The sequence below is a fragment of the Petromyzon marinus genome, unplaced genomic scaffold, assembly GCF_048934315.1.
Source record: "Petromyzon marinus isolate PM22_M1 ecotype Great Lakes invasive population unplaced genomic scaffold, UKy_Petmar_22M1.pri1.0 PM_G_Scaffold_64, whole genome shotgun sequence".
Classification (NCBI taxonomy): Eukaryota; Metazoa; Chordata; class Hyperoartia; order Petromyzontiformes; family Petromyzontidae; genus Petromyzon; species Petromyzon marinus.
The window spans coordinates 1,088,675-1,106,619 of record NW_027423018.1 but is presented as its reverse complement, the minus strand read 5'-3'; the positions used below and the strand labels follow the sequence as shown (position 1 = coordinate 1,106,619).

The 17,945-nt window shown below is 48.0% G+C and overlaps 1 pseudogene; it reads right to left on the bottom strand.

The window, feature by feature from the left end:
- Positions 1 to 6,379: 6,379 nt before the first annotated feature.
- On the bottom strand, positions 6,380 to 16,172 carry LOC142919846 (large ribosomal subunit protein eL43-like; annotated as a pseudogene).
- Between the last annotated feature and the right edge of the window lie 1,773 nt (positions 16,173 to 17,945).

The following is a 17,945-nucleotide window of genomic DNA, read 5'->3' as shown; positions in this document are numbered from 1 at the left end:
CGTAGATAGGAAATAAAATAAAAAATAAAATAAAAAATTAAAATAAAGCAAAAAACCCACGACGTTTCGATCGCAACACAAGTGGTCTTTATCTTATTGAATTTAATCTGTTATTTTTATTTTCTATCTACGTGACTTTACTGAAAGAACCAACAATACGTGCGTCAATGTATCTATCGGTCAAAGACGCTAAGCGCGTGCCGCTGTTGACTCTGAATGTGTGGAAGGGAACACCTTCACCAAGGGGAGAGAGAGACAGAGACACGGATAGCCTCGGCTATGTTGATTGATCCTCGATTCATTACTTGGTGGAGTGAGGAAGAATTAATGCTGAGCAGATGAAGGTGGCCAGGCATGGTTCTGGTCACACCACCACCTGTTTACTCATGGCAGTGTGTGACAGTGTCAAGTTTGTGTTTGCAGTAAAGTCTATTAACTCTGTTAAACACGGAGGTTATATCAAAACAATAGTTTATTTTTCGTTTTCCTCTGGAACTCTTATTAGAATGGAAACAGGAGGTGAACATAGCACACACATTCAGCTGATGTCGGATCTGTTCATCCCAGCATTCAAGGACATCTGAGCCTGGATTCACACCTCTAAGTTGTGATTGAACATTAATTTCTGCATAACACAAATAGTATTGTTTTCATATTCTTAGCTCTTTCGGTAAAGTCACGTTGAAGGAAAACAATAAAATAATAAAATATATATAAAACTATAAAAATTATCATGACGTTTTGACCATAACACAAAAGGTCGTCATCAGGTGTGGCAGTTTATTTTTAAAACGGTGTTTTTATTTATAAAAACGTCAGCGCCATGCGCAGCGATTTGGCAGTTTATTTAGAAGGACGAGTCCATCTATGTTCTGAAAAGAGGAGGGGGGAGACGAAAAATTAATGTATGCTGTCTGAAAGGCACCGTAAGCGTGAACAATAAATTAGGACCTGAAATCGTTTATCAAATCCTTTCAATAATTGCTAAGCCAGAATCCATCTTCTAGGTTGAAATTGTCTCTGTGCTTGTATATGTGGATAGCCTCATGAACGAATCTCTCATGGTAGCCAGATGGCTTACAAAGAACCCCTGTCTTGGAAAAGTCAATGTCATGTGAGCCTACTGAATTATAACAATGATCTGCCACGGCCGAGGTGTTGGTCCTACCGTGGTTAAGGTCTGCTTTGTGTTCACGAATGCGGTCCGAGACATGGCGTTTGGTTTCTCCAATGTAACTACTACCACAGAGGCAACTTAGTTTGTAGACACCAGGGTACTGTATGTCCGGAATCACATCTTTTACAGACGGAACCAGATCACGTATTTTATGTAATGTGTTGAAACGGACCTGGATCTTGTGTTTATTCAAGATTTTGGAGATCTTTTTGTGAGCCCCGCAATGTAGAGTAAAGTGATGGTTTTGAAATGCTCCTCAAGAGGGTCCTTCTTCATGATTTGAGTGATAGCTTTGCGGATTGTATAGGCGGAGTAACCATTAGCCTTAAGAGCTTGGTGTACGTGCTTAGAGCCCAATGCATATCCGACCAGGAACACATAGGCAGTCACTTTACCCTACATTGCGGGGATCACAAAAAAGATCTCCAAATTCTTGAATAAACACAAGATCCAGGTCCGTTTCAACACATTACATAAAATCCGTGATCTGGTTCCGTCTGTAAAAGATGTGATTCCGGGCATACAGTACCCTGGGGTCTACAAACTAAGTTGCCTCTGTGGTAGTAGTTACATTGGAGAAACCAAACGCCATGTCTCGGACCGCATTCGTGAAGCAGACCTTAAACACGGTAGGACCAACACCTCGGCCGTGGCAGATCATTGTTATAATTCAGTAGGCTCACATGACATTGACTTTTCCAAGACAGAGGTTCTTTGTAAGCCATCTGGCTACCATGAGAGATTCGTTCATGAGGCTATCCACATATACAAGCACAGAGACAATTTCAACCGAGAAGATGGATTCTGGCTTAGCAATCATTGGAAGGATTTGATAAACCATTTCAGGTCTTAATTGATTGTTCACGCTTACGGTGGCTTTCAGACAGCATACATTAATTTTTCGTCTCCCCCCTCCTCTTTTCAGAACATAGATGGACTAGTCCTTCTAAATAAACTGCCAAATCGCTGCGCATGGCGCTGATGGTTTTTTAATAAGTAAATACACCTTTTTAAGAATTAATAAATTAATGCAAACCGACACTTCTTTCTAATGTTTCTTGCCATTGGTTTTTTCACACCTGATGACGACCGTTTGTGTTATGGTAGAAACGTCATGATAATTTTTTTTGTTTTATATATATTGTATTATTTTACTGTTTCCCCTCAACGTGACTTTACCGAAAGAGCTAAGAATATGAATTACTGCACTCACGAAAGCTTTAAATCAAAAAGTATTGTTTTCAACACCCTTTGCTATGTCAGCTGAATTTAGCTTTCATAAATATTCCTTTTGTAGCCAGACAGCCGAAATTGTGTGCTTAGAGTTTTGAGTTAACATTCATCTTGAAGATATGAAGGCTTCCAGGCATATTAATGACATTTTCCCTCTCATTGTGTGACATAACAGCCCGTGGAGAGAAACCCTTCAGGTGCACTCTGTGCGGGAAGGCGTTTGCACGTTCATCAAATCTGATGAATTTGGGAAACTTTTCACTACATCATGAATATATTAATAAGTATAGACGTGTAAGTCACGTGTGCATTCCTCTGTGCCTGACGTGTAGATGGTGTGGATATTATTTTTTTCTGTCTGCGGCTGACGCTTCCTCTGCAGATTTGGTCTGATGAAGCAAAGGCACTCAGCGCAGCTCGGTACGACAAGTCAACAATGCGACCGGCGTGCATACAGCACGGACCGGACTGGAAATTTGACACGGCACCAGAGAACTCGCACAGGAGAGAAACCCTTCAAATGTACTGTGTGTAACAAGGCATTTGCATGGCCATCAGTTTTTCAGAACCACCAGAGAACACACACGGGAGAGAAACCCTTCAGGTGCACGATGTGCGTGAAGGCGTTTGCACAGTCATCTGATCTTGTAAAACACCAGAGAACACACACGGGAGAGAAACCCTTCAGGTGCACGATATGCGCGATGGCGTTTACACAGTCATGTAATCTTGTAACACACCAGAGAACACACACGGGAGAGAAACCCTTCAAGTGTACTCTGTGTGGGAAGGCGTTTACACTTTCATCCTCTCTTGTAATACACCAGAGAACACACACGGGAGAGAAACCCTTCAGGTGCACTCCGTGCGGGAAGGCGTTTGCACAGCAACCACATCTTATAGAACACCGGAAAACACAGAAGCATCAGATGATCCACAAGGAGTGGAGTCTGAAATCAGCTTGTGAAAGTCAAAGTGCCACAATAAGCCCATCCCTCTTGAAACAAGACCCGGAAGAAAATCCCAGCTTGGACACTTTTAAAGGTATCGAGGTGAAATATGAAGAGGTGATGGTGAAGAGGGAAGAAGTGAAGGTGAAGAGGGAAGAAGTGATGGTGAAGAGGGAAGAGGTGATGGTGAAGAGTGAAGAAGTGAAGGTGAAATGTGAAGAAGATGAAACTCTAAAATGGGACCTTCACATCGATGGAGGCAACGTGAAGCAGGAGGAGAATTCTGACTGTGAGGCAGAGCGAGGCAACTCCCAGCAGTTTGTGGAAGTGGAGGTGTGGGTGGACTTCCTAGACAATACAAAGTCAAGTGGAGACCCGGTAGATGTGTAAGCCAGAGACAATGTCGCTACAATAGATGCACCTTTGTCACAGGCCTTTAATGACAAGAACGTGAAGTTGAACACTCTGCTCCTAGTAAGAGCGGCCAGTCTTTGTGGACCTGTGGGTTGGGTCAATCTCTCACCAGGAGCGAGAGACAATAAGCCCCCAAGCATTCACTATGTTATCATAATAATTGCATTTACACGGTGCTTGCTTAACTGCCTCAGCAACTCGGGAGTTTTGTACCTCGTCTGAAGCACTCGAAGAGCATCCCCAAGTAGCAGCTGCCCCTGTGTGGCACAAGGTGGTGGCCCTGCACCGGCCTGCATGTGAACAAGAGCCTGTCAGTAGGGGGCGATGATTGATGCGTCATCTCAGTTGTGTCGTTTATAGGCAATCTTGATTCGACGCTTTCGTGACTGCAGGAATCCACACTCTTGAGTTCTTTCGGTAAAGTCACCACGTGGGTAGAAACATAACAGATCACGGCGTTTAGATCACAACACAAGCAATCGTCATCAGGTGGGACAACCACAGCAAGAGAAACTGCTGAAGTAGTAGGCGCCTACTCCAGCAGTTTCTTATTGCTGCTGTGCTTGTCCCACCTGATGATGATTGCTTGTGTTGCCATTCGAAACGCCGTGATCTATTATTTGTAGCGTAATGTTTAGAATTTGCTACATTTTGACCCAGACGCCAGCATGCAACGGCCTTCTCGTTTTGAATGACGCAACAATAGTTTGTTGTACATACACTGTTAAGCAGACGGTGCGTATTTGTAAAATTACTTCTTGTTAATACGATGTAACGTGATGCAGTCAATTTCGCTGCAGTAATTCAATGTTGTTAATATGCCCGTCAATGATTTAGAATGAATACTTGTCTGATTGTGCGCGTACATGTATCATTTTGTCTGAGGTCACACATTGAATAAGTGATGTTAGGACAAAGTGTGTGTGTGTGTTTTGGAAGTAACCTGTACAGAGAAGTCAGGTGAGACCCGTTGTTCTTGTGATACAGGTCAAAGGGTACTTTTGTGTTTCACGAAGCGTTTGCCTCTGGAGCAACTCATTTTCCTTGAAATAGGGAGCACGCTCGGATCATTCATCAGTTACAAGGCATACCACTTGAAGGTTACACGTATAGGAGGAGGTACATTCTCTACAACACAAATTGTAGTTTTGTCTTACGTGTTGACGTTGATTTTGTCTAACTGGGACTAGATATGGTCCTTGCTGATTCACGTCTGGATGTTCGTAACCATCGGTTGAAGCAAACCCCACTGCTGTTGTTGAGACGCTGTGCACCAATAAAGGTCCAACACGTTGACGGCCTTCAGGCCAGGAAAGTCACAACATTTGCACACGAAGGACGCATTCAACATTTGCACACGAAGGACGCATTCACGCAAGTACCCCATGCTCCGTTTTGAAGTTTTAGAATGAAACATCTTTGAATTGTGTTGTGTTTTGAGTTAGATGATTTTATTTCTCTCGTCATTAAGTAGATGGCCTTGCCGGGGGTTCGGTTCAATGCGGACACACACTGTATACACACACACAGTATACACACACAGTGTACACACACACAGTGTACACACACAGTGTACACACAAACAGTGACACAGTGTACACACACACAGTGTACACACACAGTGTATACACAATAATGTCCACGTTGTTGTTGCTGAGCTCACACACCCAAGGGAGGGAGCAGTAGAAAATGAATCTAAATCAACTTAAACTCCAACTCTGTGACGTCACCACTCTGCCATACCTCATCGGCGTGAAACGCAAGGGGGAGGTGTACCTTGCTAGTGACGTCATGTCACCAAGGTATTCACCCCTCCTCCGTCCACCGAGCTCTTGAGCGTGACGTCACCTCCGCCTGGGTCACTGCCGATATCGGTCCAGTGGCAATCCTTATTTGGGCAAAGCTACGCCCAGTGACTGGCGGCTCATTAACATAATGTGTTCGTTAAAGCCGTCGCGAATTTATTGCGACGGGTTCAGCGCCCACGCCCCCATCCCTCGACGTATGGTCTGGTCTCATTAACATAATTTATTCACTTCGAGAGCCGCTCGTGGGAGGGAAGTGACGTCATACTACTTACTGCTGTCGCGAGGCAACAGGAAGCTGCCGTGTGCGCGCTTGCACTGAAATCCGAGGTGAGAAATTCTCATCGTTGTGGTGGTGGTGGTTGTGGTGGTTGTTGTTGTTGTTGTTTACCAAGGTAGAGCCTAGCTCTCGTAGGGATGTCAGTTGAGTAGCAGCGAGCATGGGAATCGATGTCCAGGTTGGAACTTTACAGCGCGGGGCCTAGCCACGCGGGGCCTTGCCTCCTGCCCTCGCCTGATTACAAAATCTAAACGTGTTGGTTTGTGATGTTTCAAATACTTGTTCATTACCAATGTCCTCAACACTTAATACAACTCTGCAGTACAACTTGAGATGCCTTGCACCAGCTCACCCAAGTGGCACCATGTGAATGAACGCAGCATCACTGGTCACTAAGTGGGCATTAGCGATGTGAGGGGGGGGGTGGCAGCAATGGTGCTTTGTCATTTCCCAATTCGCGAGCAATGATGCAGAAATGAAGAGCACACTGCACAGAACAAAAAACGCACAGGCACTGATGCTGGTTCATATACACTTTATTGTGATCTCCCTGGTGTGCTAGGACGGTGGTGTGAGCAGTGTGGGAAGGGTCCCTCGCTGGTCCTTCAGCTCACGCAGGCGGCGGATGGCAGACCTCACTGTGACAGCCGAGGTCGTGCTGAAGGAGGAACGGGCGGTTACACACATTGGGTGACATCGTAATAAACACTTCTAAACCTTCATCCTAATAATACACACCTTGGTCATTTTGAAAATAATTACCTTTGAAAATATTACAGAAAACGATAAGGAACGGTAAAAGCATCTTAGGCTTTGGCTCAACATAGCGTGCAAGACGTACTTGTAGGTCCATGCACCTCCTGCCACGGTCTTCGTGCACGAGCCGCAGTGCCAGATGCCCACCACCCTCCTCTTCATCTTGGTCTGGCTTTCACAAGGACAACACGAGCACCACAGGTACACTGAGCGGAAATCACCGGTCAAGGCACACAGTTAACAAGCGTGAGCACAACACGTGTGCGTGTACTAAAACACGAGGACCCCAATTTGTTAAGGACAACACGAGGGCAATTTATGGGAATTGTGGATGGAAATCTTCACTGGTAGTGCATTTATCATGAGCAACCACGGCAAATTGGTAGGGCAGAGGAAGCGATGGGAGTTGTGTCTAGCAAATGAGAATGTCTAGAAGAGTGTTTAATGAACAGTGATCGGTGTACACAGGCGACAAAACCCTGGGTTAGTCACGTGTAACGTCTGAAATTAAAATTGAAATAAGCCATATCCCATTTACCCAGACAGAAACAGCCACTGCCACTCCTTGGGGTAACGACGTTTAACTTTTTATCGGTCCTTTAAAGTCTTGCTTTATTAGCCGATGACCTGTTATTGTAGTCGGTTTAAGGGTCGAGGCAGTCGTACCTGAGACTGCTTTTTCTGCCCTGCAACTCCAAGGACAGTAGTCCAGGCCCAATTTTATTCGCAAAAAAACCTATTGAGGCAACCATTGCCGGTGACGACCACCACCCAATTGCAATCTTGACCTTTGCAGGCTGGCACTCACAACTTGACCCAACCAGCGCGAGCCACCGGATAACGCCCAGACGTGCCCCTATTGCCACGTGGGTTGGCGCCCCTCACCTTGCCGCAGAAGGAGCACGTGTACTTGGCGTGCTGGCTGATCTAGATTTTCTTCACCATCTTACGCAGGGACGCGCCGTACCGCGTGCCATACTTGCCCACAATGCCAACCTTCTTCGTGCGCTTTGCCTAACGGAGAAAGAGAGCCGAAAGCAAAGACCACACAAAACGTCATTTTCCTGGACACGCAGCGTTTTATATCCGCTCAGATGCTTCGCACCAAGGTCACATTACGACAGACTTCCCAAACAAAACAATATTCAAGTTTATATTTTACTCGCCCTTATAAGAACAATTGCCACCCATAAGTCTACAATTACCTATGGCACGCTTTCAGCACGAAGAGGTTGGGCAAAATCGAATAGGTCGCAGTAGACAAAGGCTAAAGGATAGTTTAACGAACCACACCACCAGAACGGTTTACGTACAACAGTAAACATTAAGGTCTGGTGGCGTGGAATACCCTACACATCGGCAATTTACTGCATTGCAGATTAAACATTAAGTTTAACACGTAGGCTTTCGCGACCACTATCATCCATAGTAGAGTGTTTTGGGTTAGATGGCGTAAATATATAAAAGTGTCGATAAAACCCGCCACCACCCGACAGCCAACTAGTAAGGGTTGTCACGTAAACTGAACATGCCAATTCGTTACTAGTACAGCACTAGTGTATTGTATAGTGTAGTGTATTGTGTAGTATACTAGTACAGCACATCAGTGTTGGAGAGCCAAGCCACAACATTTACAATCTGAGTACGACGTTTTGCCAGTAATTACACCTAGCTTCATCAGGTGACAACCAGATTTGTGCCGTACTAGTAACGAATTGGCATGTTCTGATTACGTGACAAACCTTACTAATCGGCCGGTGGCAGGTTTAACGATACATTTGCATATTTACGCGATCTAATCCAAGAAGACCTGTACGGAGATTAAACATTGTCAACACTCGGGAAATTATTTAAATCCGCACAAAAACGTTAAATATATTATTCAGATGCCTGGTCTCGTGTGTTGAGCCATGTGCACATAAAACCAATCAAGAACCCAGCGAGGAATATTTTTGAAGGGAAACCTGCGGCAACTCTCCAAGCAGGTTTGGGACGCCAACAGTCATCAGGTCAATACACTGCTGGATCAGAGAATGACCGCGCCAACACGCACGTCTCGTGCTGCTGCTACTCTCCCACACCAAGTTGGAAGGTGTCGAGGCATCACAAGCACCGTACAAGGGTAGTACTACTGCACCGATCCCCAACCGAGTCCCGCGGCCTATATGATGCTTATGGCGTTTTCTGTCCACAGCTGCTGGACACGCGGTTTCTTAAGACGCCATCACTTGCGGTGCAACCTGCAGCCAAACCGGCTACTTGCGCGAGCTCGGTGGCGGGTTGAATACATGCTCGTCCAACCGATGAAATAGATCGACACCGTGGCCGTCTAAGCCACACTCGCAACCCAGCGAAGGCGTCTGTCACCATCAATCGTTTCGCCGCGCAACACAAACAGGCGAGTCGCAAGGTCGTTAAAAAGAGGCGGACTGCTTTCATCTAACAGTGGATAGACCACGGCAAAAACAACGCACATATAAAACTCGCACCAATGAATAAAGCAGCGCGGAACGTAATCGGCCCTAATATCCCTGGCCCTAATATCCCTGGCCCTAATATCCCTGGCCCTAACATCGCTGGACCTAATATCCCTGGCCCTAATATCCCTGGGCCTAATATCCCTGGCCTTAATATCCCTGGCCCTAATATCCCTGGCCCTAATATCCCTAGCGAGTGTCCATGTTGGTTAGGTCATTTTTCTAGTGTCCATGTTGGTTAGGTTATTTAGTGAGTGTCCATGTTGGTTAGGTTATTTAGCGAGTGTCCATGATGGTTAGGTTATTTAGCGAGTGTCCATGATGGTTAGGTTATATATTGAGTGTCCATGATGGTTAGGTTATTTATTGAGTGTCCATGATGGTTAGGTTATTTAGCGAGTGTCCATGATGGTGAGGTTATTTAGCGAGTGTCCATGTTGGTTAGGTTAGTTAGTGAGTGTCCATGATAGTTAGGTTATTTATTGAGTGTCCATGATGGTTAGGTTATTTAGCGAGTGTCCCTGATGGTGAGGTTATTTTGTGAGTGTCCATGATGGTTATGTTATTTAGCGAGTGTCCATGTTGGTTAGGTTATTTAGCGAGTGTACATGATGGTTAGGTTATTTTGCAAGTGTCCATGATGGTTAGGTTATTTAGCGAGTGTCCATGATGGTTAGGTTATTTAGCGAGTGTCCATGTTGGTTAGGTTATTTAGCGAGTGTACATGATGGTTAGGTTATTTTGCAAGTATCCATGATGGTTAGGTTATTTAGCGAGTGTCCATGATGGTTAGGTTATTTAGCGAGTGTCCATGTTGGTTAGGTCATTTTGCAAGTGTCCATGTTGGTTAGGTTATTTAGTGAGTGTCCATGATGGTTAGGTTATTTAGCAAGTTGTCCCTGATGGTTAGGTTACTTATCGAGTGTCCATGTTGGTTAAGTTATTTATCGAGTATCCATGATGGTTAGGTTATTTAGCGAGTGTCCATAATGGTTAGGTTATTTAGCGAGTGTCCATGATGGTTAGGTTATTTAGCGAGTGTCCATGATGGTGAGGTTATTTAGCAGTGTCCATGATGGTTAGGTTATTTTAGCGAGTGTCCATGATGGTTATGTTATTTAGCGATTGTCCAAGATGGTTAAGTTATTTAGCGAGTGTCCAAGATGGTTAAGTTATTTAGCAGTGTCCATGATGGTTAGGTTATTTAGCGAGTGTCCATGATGGTTAGTTAATTTTGCGAGTGTCCATGATGGTTAGGTTGTTTAGCGAGTGTCCATGATGGTTAGGTTATTTAGCGAGTGTCCATGATGGTGAGGTTATTTAGCAGTGTCCATGATGGTTAGGTTATTTTAGCGAGTGTCCATGATGGTTAGTTAATTTAGCGAGTGTTTCATGATGGTTAGGTTATTTAGCGAGTGTCCATGATGGTGAGGTTATTTTGCGACTGTCCATGTTCGTTCGGTTATCTAGCGAGTGTCCATGTTGTTTAGGTTATTTAGCGAGTGTCCATGTTGGTGTGTATGTTGAACTTCTATCACACCGTACATAGCCATCCATGATCATCGGAGGTGCGGGGGAAGGACAACAAACTAAGCACAAAAGCAGTTCTCAAGAAAATGTATTTTCGATCGAGATTTTAAAAATGCGTAGCTCCAGTAACTTCCTAATATCGGAAGAACATTCCAGATGGCTGCAGAAGTGCATCTGAAAACGTGCAATGCAGCGACCGTCTTTATTCGACGACTAGCCAAAAGCTGGTGCGAGGATGACCAGAGTTTGCATGAGCGTTTATGCTTTTTGATGATACCAGCAAGGTATTGTGGTTCATTTGTGGCAAGCGCTTTGTATGTAATGGGTGCAACCTTATAATGAATGAGTTCGGGAACAGGAAGCCAATGCAGTTCAGTGAGCACTGGACAAACATGGTCGGATTTTGCAGTTCCCGTCATGACGCCTGCCAAATAATTTTGTACACACTGCAGCTTGGCAATGTTTTTTGGCAGATGTGCCTAACCCCTAACCTTAAACCCTAACCGCCGACCTTAACCCCTAACCCTAACCTCTAACCCTACCCATAACCCTAACAGCTAACGTTAACAGCTAACCTTATCCCCTAACCATAACCCCGAACGCTAACTCCTAAGCATAACCCTCTAACCCTAAAAATTAACCCTAACCCCTAACCCTTTCCCAACCCCGAATCCAAATGAACCCTAACCCCTAACCGCTAACCCTACTGTTGTATATATAGGTGTTATGAAAATTGATGAAAATAATGAAAATTAAATGAAATTTGAAATGTGCCTAATTTATCCGAAATTATGTTAATCAGTGTAATTATGCACATAAATTATGCAGATTCGAGAGATAATCGTATTAATTTATGAGAGTGGGCGTGGGTATGATAATGCAGGTCGTTATGGATTATGTGGTCGAGCCTCGGTGACGAGGTTTGGTTATGAATTGGAATAACGCAATTGATCGTATGCAGTTCTGTAGGTGTTGTGAGCATGAATGAAAGGGAGTCGATTCATGGTTTTAGTCGCCGGACGTTGACCACCATCTCCCGGCCTCTCTCCCCCCCTTGAATCAGTACCGTCCAGGGGGAGATCTGTCGTCCCACGGTCCAGGGTCCCCGCCAGTAGGTGGTTAGCTTCCCCGCCTGCCCGGCCCTGACGCGAGGGGTGTGCAGCCATACCTTAGAGCCCGCCGAGTAGAAGGAGGGCTCCATTCGGGGTCGGGTCCCCTGCTCCTGCCTCTGGTGTGCGGCCTCGCCTTGCGGGTAGGCCCGGCCCCTCGCTCCTCGTAGGGTCTCCATCAGATGCTCCACGGGGCGGCTCCCTTCCTCCCATTGCGGCGGAGGGACACCGAACAGCAGATCTGTGGGTAGGCGAGACTCACGACCAAACATCATTAGGAACGGGGTCTGTCCCGTAGATGTGTGTACCGTGGTGGTGTAGGCGAACAGAGCATAGGGGAGGTGTTCGTCCCAGTCCCGTTGATTCGGGGCCGCCATGCGTTTAAGCTTCCCGGCTAGAGTCTGGTTCATCCTCTTTACCATCCCATTTGCCTGGGGGTGGTACGCCGTAGTTGGTCCTTCTGGATCCCGAACTCCCGGCACAGCGCCTGGAATAGCTCTGCCTCGAACTCACTACCCTGGTCGGTAATGACTCGTTCGGGGATCCCGTGCTTCAGTACGTAGTGTTCCACGAACGCTCGGGCCACTACGAGGGCTGTCTTATCGGGGATGGCCACCGCTACGGGATAGCGTGTGAAGTACTCCACCGCTACGAGAATATATCGGTTGCCCCGGTGGGATCGCGGGAATGGCCCTTGCAGGTCGATCCCAACCAGCTGATTCGTTCGACTGATGCGGAACGGTCTCAGGGGTACCTGGTATCGCGCTGGTTTCGGCCCGCATTGCTGGCACGCGCGGCAGCCCTGTACCCAGGCGGGCACGTCTTGTGCTAACTTGGGCCAGAGATACTGGCGACGCAGGGTTTCCCGAGTGCGCCATTCCCCATCATGGCCCCCGAGCGGGTGGTCGTGCACCAGTCTTAGCAGCTGGGGTCGCACCTGGGCGGGAACACAGATGCACCCAGGCTGGCCGGCTTCAGTCAGCTCTCGTACTACCCCGTTCTGCATGCACAACCGGGCATACAAACCACTCCAGGGTCCTGGTAGGGCGTCCTTCTTCTCCCGTAGGGCCGCTTCCACCGCCGCCAGATCCGGATCCCGCAGCTGGGTCCGTCTCAGCTGCACGTCGTCCAGGCCCGGAAAGGCGCAGCCGACGTCCTCCTGGATCCGATCGGGTGGGGTTGCGCGACCCGTCGGGCCCCGGGGTGTGGGCCCCGTGCCCGCCGAGTGGTCCGCCAGGTCCCTGGTTCCTCCTACCGGGGTGTCTGTGGCACATACTGCACTGCCTCTCACCGGGGGAGGGTTAGTCTCGGTGCGCTCCTGGGGGCCTGCCACCTGCCGGCAACGCCCCCCCGTGAAGCACGGGCAGACTTCCTCCAACCTTGTCTCGGCGCACACCGCGGGCCGCCTCGACAAGGCGTCCGCGTTTGCGTGCGTACGCCCAGCTCGGTACTCTATTTGCAGGTTGTACTCCTGCAACTGCGCCAGCCATTGCGCCATCTGCCCCCCCCACCCTGCACCTGTGACAGCACCGCGGCCAGCCCACTGCTGCAGGCGTCGGTGTCCAAGATAAAGTCCGTGGTGAAATCTGGGAAAGCTAGGGTGGGGGTGTGGGTGAGGTGGTCTTTGAGGGCGGTGAAGGCCGTCTGGCAGGCCTCCGTCCATCGATAGGGGTTCTTAGGGGAGGTGAGTTGGGTGAGGGGAAGTGCAATCTCGCTGAATCCCTTTACAAATCGACGATAATAGGTGGCGAGTCCCAAGAATGACCTGATCTCCGTCAGATTCCTGGGCCGTGGCCATTCCACTACGGCGCGCACCTTTTCCGGATCGGTGCGCACCCCCGCCTCGCTGACTCGGTGTCCGAGGTACCCTACCTCGCACTGCGCAATGTAGCACTTACGCGGCTTGAGCTTGAGATGGGCTGCTCGTAGTCGCTGGAACACCTCTCGCAACCTTGACCAGTGCTCGGACAGAGATCTGCTGAACACTATCACGTCATCCAGGTAAATCAGGCACTGTTCCCACTGTAAGCCCCGCATTACCAACTCCATCAACCGCTGGAACGTCGCGGGCGCGTTAGTGAGTCCGAACGGAAGCACTCGAAACTCGAACAGCCCCATCGGGGTGGTAAACGCGGTTTTCGGCCGATCCTCCTCCGCCATCTCCACCTGCCAGTACCCGGACGCCAGATCGAGGGTGGAAAAATACCGTGCTCCTGCGAGGCTGTCAAAGGTGTCGTCGATGCGCGGTATGGGGAAGGCGTCGCCGAGGGTGACTGCTTGTTTCGTCACTAGCACCACCGGGGCAGACCAGGGGCTCGTCGAGGGGTGAATTATGTTATCACGTAGCATGTCCACGACTGCCTCCTTGATCTGGGTCCGTTCGGGCACACCCACCCGGTATGCGGGGAGTTTGATCGGTCGGGCTGCACCTGTGTCAATTTGGTGCTTAACAAGGTCTGTTCGGCCTACATCTGAATCGTGCTCGCTGAACACGTCGGTGTACTCCCGTAACAACCCACACAGCTGATCGGCCTCCCCCTTAGGTAAATCTGCCCAAGGCACATGTAACGCATCATGCAGGGGAGCAATCTCGGCCCGGGGGGTTGGGCCAACCTGCCAGGCCAGATCCTGGTTGTCCTCGGAGTGGCCAGGGTCTTCCGAGTCGTTAGAGTGGCGCGCGTGCAGGGGGTGTATGGTGGCTACTGTGGCGCGTCGTCGTAGCAACGCCGGGGTACTGTGTGGGTTAAACACCCGCATAACGTATATGAACAGTCTAGGACGTATATAAACAGTCTAGAACGTATATGAACAGTCTAGAACGTATATGAACAGTCTAGAACGTATATGAACAGTCTAGAATGTATATGAACAGTCTAGAACGTATATGAACAGTCTAGAACGTATATGAACAGTCTAGAACGTATATGAACAGTCTAGAACGTATATGAACAGTCTAGAACGTATATGAACAGCCTAGAACGTATATGAACAGTCTAGAACGTATATGTTTGCAAGTTGAGGCTTTGCTACCCTGCAACTTTCACGCAAGGCGCTGCAGCGGCTGTTGCTGCCCGCTGCCAAATTCAACTCCCGCTTGCTCGAGTTGCATGAAGACCAAAACAACGAGAACTGATTGCTCTGTTTATGGCCAAAACGCTGCCGTGATGGCAAGCGTCATTCAATTCCTCGCCGTGTTCGCGGTAGCAACTATGTAACGCACGCGTTAACACGTTTGTAATCTTTCACCCTGTCCTGAAATTGTATTTAAATAAAATAATAATAAAATTTACATAAGTGCTTCCGAAATGCTCAATTTTACCAACGCTTACAATGCTGCCTCATTGAGGCCAGACTAACGTGAATTTAACGACTCCATTAAAGTAAAACAGTTGCCGTCCAACAGGAGCAATTTCCATTCGACCGTCGGGTTTTTCTCGCTGGGAAAGACGCAAACGCCTCGCTCGCACAGAGAGGTTCAAAACATTAACAAAGCACCGACAGGCCCCACAGAACGCGACCGACGGTTTGGCACCACGCACCCCGGCGGCCCGTCGCTCCCGTGCGGCAGGTTTTAACGAAACGGAAACTTAACGGGACAGCGAAGATCGGCACGCAAAACAAAAAAGCTGCATTTTAATTGAAAGCTTTCGTGACTGCAAGGATTCATCTTCTTTGGTTCTTTCGGTAAAGTCACGTAGAATGAGAATATTATTGTGTTATTTTATTTTATCAATTTATTATTTTATTCTCATTCTACGTGACTTTACCGAAAGAACCAAAGAACAAAAAAGCTGCATTTGCAAGCTGCATCTTTGCAAAGACTCCACCGCCACGGTAACGTTGAGCACCACAATTTAACTTTGCAGGGGAGGGGGGGGACGAGTGCCGCGTCCGTTCAGAGTCTCGATGTTTTTCCCCGCGGTCGCGGTAGCGGTGCTCCGTTTAGCTCGGCCGGAGGCGACGACGCCGTGGGGCACGCCGTGCACGGGAGCCGGACACGATTGGGGCCTAGTCCCGCTTGGAAGGTTCAGCAGAATCCGCCGAGGATCTTGCAAATGTATGTAGAAATACAATAAGATTATATTGAAACAAAAAACAATCACGACGTTTCGATCACAACGCAAGCGATCTTCATAAGGTGTCAAGAACAAATCACGGCGGTAAATACAGCAAAAAGATGAGAGACGACAAACCTGAAAAATATTACGTGAAGCACATCCAGTCAGGCCAACAACACAGCTAGACACTTCCTGGCGGACCACGAATTTCAGAAGAGTGTTACATTTCGTGTTCAACCAATGAGTAATTTTATGCAGTCACGAAAGCTTTAATACTTTATGATCTTGCGAACGCCCAACGCGGCCAGACCCGCCACGGCCCCGAACCCCGCGACGGCCACCGGCGTGTTTCTGAGCGAGCTGCCGGGCAGTCCCCCGCCCATACTCCCGCACGAACCACCCGTCCCGCGTCCGGGGGAACGCGAGCGCAGTCCGCCGTCAGTACGGTCGTGCGTGTGCACGGCGTCGGTCCCGGAAATGGCAGTGGCACGGCTAGCGATTGTACAGGCGGTGCAACTGGCGCGCTCAAGAGGCAGATGAAGGCCCAGCTGCCGAAGTTCGAAAAGAGGAGAGTGGGACACATTTGCTCTGCAACGGCGTTTTCGCAAACTTAATATGCAGGTCTTGGATTGACGAATTGGGTTATTTTTTTTGGAAACATTTGACTGCTTCGAACAAACGCTTCTCCTAAAACATGGACCCGCTGAAGACCCCACAGGCAATGGCGAGAAACATATACAGATGGTATAAACGACGGGGCGATTTCTGCCGTCCGAGAGAGGGGATTAGGCGTCTCTCACGATTTAACAAACACACAAGCCGCTCGCTCCCCTGCCAGTCGCTCACTACTCTACACAGAAGCGCCAAGCTGTCTAAGCCGACGACATCTCGCAGCAACTTGGCAAAACTCAAATAAAAAACCAAATTAAATTTCTCTTCAGTCTCGCCTGGTAACAAAAACAACAACCCCCACCTGTTGTATATGAGCCTTTTCGAAAATTGATATTAACAATAATATTTGCCGTTATATATATCATATATTTTTTTAACAAACGAAAAAAATAATCAATAAAACCCGTAAGCCAGGCGCACGAAAAACCAGATGTCGGTCATAAACAGGCCATTAATAAATAAAGAAATAATAAAACTCTCGAAGCGAGGATGTTAGCAGCTATCTGCGAAGATCTCCAGATTAACAAGAGTTTGATGTGCCCTAAGGGAGGTCACGCAGAGGGAAGCCCTCCGCAAGCCAGAAATGAGGACGCCCACGGGTTAAACCATTTTTTTTTAAACAACAGTTAAAATTTAAAATGCAATAACAAGAATAAGCTAAAGTTAGCGGTCCTCGTGCTCACTCCAATTAAGACCAGGCCACCAGATACATCAGTGAATTATTATCCAATAATTAATTCGCTATCAAATGATTTTCACCTTTAATACTTTTACTCTTAAAACAAAGCTTGGAGACAAAATACAGTCACATCAAAGGTTTTCGAGAAGGAATGAGGCGAACGGGCAAACTTACGAAAGAGTTTAAACAATATCCCAAGCAACCCCGACCACCTTTGTCTCTCCCGAAGAGCGCGAGAGCCATCTGTACACACACACGAACTCACACACACAAACCCCACCCCCCCCCCCCCCTTTTCCACTGCGCAGAGAGAATTGTCTTTGAATATAACGGTCAGCCGCATTTTCAAAAGTCAGAGAAGTCAACAGTCAAGAGTGAAGACAGATCAGCGAGTCAAGACGTCCACAGGACGAGCAGTCGCATGGAGCGGCTGGCTCCGAGCCTCGCTGAGTAGCGAGGATCGCATGAGTCGCCATGTATCAACGAAAGTGAGTCATACAGCAGTGGAGAGAAACTGCTATCAGCGAATCAGCGCTGAGAGCGCTCGAGCATCTCCAAAAAGAAAGCACGTGCAACGTGGCTCAACCAGCAGCGGAAAAGCTTGGGCAGCCGCCAACAACTTCAGCTAACCAGTGACCAAGCGCGTGCGACTTGAGTCATACAGCAGTGGAGGAAACCTGCTGTCAGAGAGCCGCCAACAACCTCAACAAAGAGAGCGCGTGCGAATCGGCTCACTCAGCAGAAGAAAAAATTGACCTGTCGCCGGCGAGCGCAGCGTCAGATACTACAGCAGCGGAAAGAGCGC